The sequence below is a fragment of the Nothoprocta perdicaria genome, unplaced genomic scaffold, assembly GCF_003342845.1.
Source record: "Nothoprocta perdicaria isolate Ctin4 unplaced genomic scaffold, notPer1 scaffold_29, whole genome shotgun sequence".
NCBI lineage: Eukaryota > Metazoa > Chordata > Aves > Tinamiformes > Tinamidae > Nothoprocta > Nothoprocta perdicaria.
The window spans coordinates 3,675,488-3,680,090 of NW_020455521.1; the positions used below are offsets into that span (position 1 = coordinate 3,675,488).

The 4,603-nt window shown below is 38.0% G+C and overlaps 1 long non-coding RNA gene across 1 annotated transcript; it reads left to right on the forward strand.

The window, feature by feature from the left end:
- The first annotated feature begins 276 nt into the window (after positions 1 to 276).
- Positions 277 to 4,158, forward strand: LOC112949296. The gene is made up of 4 exons (XR_003249800.1): positions 277 to 321; positions 1,197 to 1,339; positions 1,721 to 1,777; positions 4,044 to 4,158. It is a non-coding gene; the product is annotated as an uncharacterized LOC112949296 (long non-coding RNA).
- Positions 4,159 to 4,603: the final 445 nt, after the last annotated feature.

The following is a 4,603-nucleotide window of genomic DNA, read 5'->3' on the forward strand; positions in this document are numbered from 1 at the left end:
AACCTAAGATCTAGTTATTATCTCAGTTACTAGKTTTTTTTTTTAATCAGATCAGATGGTACCAAGTGCATCAAAATCACAGTATAAATAAGCYTCTGCTGAATGTCTTTCAGCGCTTAAATTTGTCATATAGAGACTGTGTCAGGAACAGCGAGGCATCAGAGYAATAAAAAAAAAATCATATGCTGTCCATAACGATATATATGCATCTCATACTAACACAAAGGGTTTTGTTTTTCTCTGCATTGCTTTTCAGCACTCCACATTCAGCCTTAACGTGGTGATCACTGGAGGCAGACGTTTGAAGTTAGCTACCTCTTGGTAAATGGTTCTCTCTTTTTACTGTGCAAAGTAGTTTTTAAGTCTGGGTTGGGGAGCAGGCCTTATATTGCATTAATGTTGTTTGGATAAACAGTTTTCATTTCTTACAGTAGCCCATTCTTGTACATAGTAAAGTTCCAAATGGGTATGCCAAAAAGTGACTGTACCCCCAGTAGTTAACAGATTTGATCATTTTTCCCTGGAGTAGCTGTAGAGACCACAAGTTTTATTCAGTGTTGCTCTATTGCCATGAAAGTGCCCAGGCTTGAAGCATTAATGGCTTTTGTTTGAATCACAGAACTAGCAAAGAGTTGCTAGTCTTTGTCCATAAATTGTTTAATTCCACATTTGCCAGGGTGGAGAATAAGGCTTGATGAACAATCAGCAAGRCAGAAAAAAGCAGCAGCTCTCTCCTCCCATGCCCCCGGACAGTGTTCTCCTTATTTCATTTCCTGTAAAAAGTGAATTTCAAAGAAACCACTTACCCTTGAGCRCTGACCTTTGAAAACAGTGCTGTGCTGCATACTGCTGCTTGAGCCAAACTCTGCCAGTCCTTAGTCACATAGATAGTCCTAAGGTAAGTCAAGCTTTGCAAAATGGAGCATTCTACCTAACACTGACAGTCGCCTAAAAAGAAAAGGAAAGAAAAGGAATTATACCTAAAAACRTGACTTCAAGAGAGAAAATCTGTCTTGGGTTTTCACATGGAGCCCGCAGCACAATTAAAGTGTAYGGAATCAAGATTTCTCTTGCCTAACAGCCAAGAATAGAAGTATTTAAATAGCTAAAGAATGAAGTATCTAGCTATTTAGGTTTGTGAACATTTCAGGATCCATTTATAAACTGTCATTCATTTTTATTCCCTTTTGGTTCAGATTCAGTCTCACTGGTTGGATTCTACCAATCTCGCTTTCTAAATGCTGGAGTAAGGAAGAGCTATATGCATAAAGTGATGCAATAGATCTACCTCGGCTGACTCAGGAGACAAATACAAGCCTGTGAGGAATGGGAGAAATTGGTACGTATGAACCTCAGGTTGCTAACAGCAGAACATCACAGCCAGTGCTAGTTAAACAATTAGTTTAGTTCACTTAGTTTAGAAACTACTCATATTGCTGAAAGCTCAATTGCTTGTTTGCTCAGACTGTGATTGAACTCAGCATCCTTCCCACATGCTGCGCAGCTGAAGAACTGAGAACTGTGTTTTAAAACATGGTTCTTWTCACAGCATCTAATGTGTTTGCATAAAACTGTTCCATTTGAAGAACATTAAAATTATGAAGTGCTCAATCCGGAAGTGACAGATTTAAAGTTGTCTGTTTAACATCAACACAGCCGTTTCTGTTTATGTAGCTATGATTCAGTCTTCAAGTAACTAATCACATTATTTTCCTTTCAGGTCACTGCTGCATTTGGTGCCCCATATTGGCTATGCTCGTACAATGAGCTGATCTTGGTATTTCTTATTATTTTCAGTGTATTATTGCTGTTTCATTCATTCACTTTACCAGCATGCTATCTTTTCTCTGCACTGAGTGTAGAAATAGTCATCTCCCAGGGTTCTCTATTGTCTTTTAATTGCAATACCTTAGCCAGGACTACTAAACCCTTACTAAGATTTACTTTCCATCACTTAAAATTCATAGAGGCTGAACAAATATTTGAATTGGGTTTAGAAGGACAAAGAAAACACAAATCTAAATTATTTTGTTTGCATTTTTAGAATTCTGTTCCAATTCATAGAATCCTATTTTTTAAATAATTCTGGGTCTTTTTAAAAACAGAAATGTTTGCACCCCTCAAAATGTAATATGAAAGGTAACACAAAACCTGAGCTGCTGAAAGTTTGGCATAGAACTAGATTTTGAGTTACTAAAGAGTTTTTAGATATTCTTGTCTCATCAAGCATACTATGATTATCTTTAGAGCATTCATCATAGAAAATAGATTTTCATGTTTAGCTTAGAGCTTGTCTACTGTATACAGTTCAGTCCACAGTTTCCAGGATCTGGGCAAGTAGTAGCTGTCTAAGCAGACAGCTCTATCCACTTGCTCTATCCTTGCCTGTGAATCAGTTATGTCTGATCCTGGCAGTTCCTGGCTGCTACAACCAGCAGTGCCAGTCATCCTTTGCTTTGGCTAGAAACAATTCTTTTAACAATTTTGACAAGTTATCTGTACTCTTAGAGCTTATTCAAATGGGTTGCAAGATCATGGAAGTGTGTGGAAATGTTGAATGCATTGCCATTTAGAACATAAAGGAACTAAACTGGAAAGAGGGAAAAAATACATTTGTTTTCCTCCTCTGCATCCTCAAAATTGCATTTCATAGAATGTAGAAAATGTATCATAAAGTGAGGAAGTCTTTCATCTTCATAGAACATGCAGCTGACCTTGCATTAGTCAAAAGTACTACATTTCACTTGCCTTACTTTTCAAAAGCATACATTGAATACTATTTTTATGAACAAGGAACTCCCTGAGGTTACTCCTAAACTCAATGAAATACATCATCTTTTGACCCTAGCTCAGCCATGCTGTGCTAAGATGCAGCTGACTGATAGGGTTGACATCTATTTCCTGAAGAAATGCTTGGAAAAATCAATATGAACAGGGCAGTCTTTCACAGATTAAATTAATTTGTTGAGAAATGGTATCCATGGATAAAGACAGCCCTTCAGATAATGTGCAATACAATGCTGTTTGATATGTAAAACACATCATATTCATGGTGAGGTTAAATCTAAGATGCAGTTAAAAAAAAAAAACGAATAATTTAAGGAACTGTGTTACTTGATATAAAGATATGTCTCCTCACTTACATTTCATGGGACACTGACATGAATGTCAAGTCAATGCTGTTGAAGGTGAATTCATTCTAGTAAATTTACAACACATTTTTAGTTATTTTTTTCACATTTACACAGAAATTACAGGCTGTGCTAGGTCACATTGCTGGCTTCATCAGGAGCCATTTTGTGCCTCTGTGTGGTATTTTATGAAATAATACCATTTGCAAGCATTTTGTAGCATTAAGTTCAGGGTTTTCATTTGTAAACTTTTTTTTTTGGCCTTTAAAGAAATACTTTGATCACTGGAGAAGTGGAAGAGAAATACTTTTCATACCTATTATTGCTTGGAATCATTTTAAAAGGAAGGAATTTTCCATTTCTTTCATGCACTCTGTCACAGTTTTAGAACTTACTAAGGACATCTGTTCCAGACTAAATCCAGCAAACCTGTGCAATCCTGTTCTTCAACTGTATCCCTATGACTCAAACACTAAAATCCAGAAATGTCAAAAAAGTTTTGGGTCCTCCATCTTCTTCCCTGCTRGTTCCCTGGCAGGAGACTTCCCGTTACAGCTGTCACGTTTATTAGTGTGGTGATATTTTGCTTTCCTTTTCTTGACTGACATCACAGTTTATGAACAAATTAAGCTTGTCAGCCTAGCTTCACAAGGTTGAAAAAGTATTTTAGTACTTTTGTTAAGTGTAACAAGTCTGCCTCCCACTCAGAATTGAACTGGCAGTTTTCTAAATTAACTCTTCTTTTTCTTTGTTAATTGCCCATGATTCACACTCACATTTTGCAGAGATTGATAGGATTTTAATTGGTGTGGGTATTTTAGGATGGAGGAGAGGGAATGGGACGAGGCTTGGGAAAAGACAGGTAGGGGATTTCTGTGTTTGGGAGGCTAACTCTTCTGTGATTGCACACAGCCTCAAGACCAGCAGCTGGAGCGCTGTCTGTGTCTGCAGCTTATTCATACGATCCAGGTTTGTGAGAAAGGAATGTGTCAGCTTCTGCTTTTCCGGACCACCTAAAAGCAACCTGCATGCTAAGAACTTCAGTGAAATTCTGCAGCCACTGTCTGATGCCAGATGTAATAGCAGCGTGCAGCAAGTGGGGTCGGCACAGGCTCCGTTCAGCTCTTCCTGCAGTACTAGTTTCACAAGTCAGAAGCATGAAGGTTCAGCTGCAATGTGGTGTCACCTCCCTGTCCAGCTAGTTGCAGAATGGTCATCTCAGCATCCCGGGAACATGGTAAGAAATATATGATCTCTCGTAGAAATATAAAAGCATCGACAGATGCAGTATATAGATATTTGTCTTGATGACATAGGTGCTTGAATTTGAGTTAGTTGTCTTAGACTTTGTAGTCAAGAGAGAGCTACTCAATCTAGTCGGTGGGATTTGAAACATGACTCATCCCTTCCTAAAACAGATACCTGTCTTTGGTCAGATGAACTGCACCCTAAATGCAGTTAACTGTTTACAC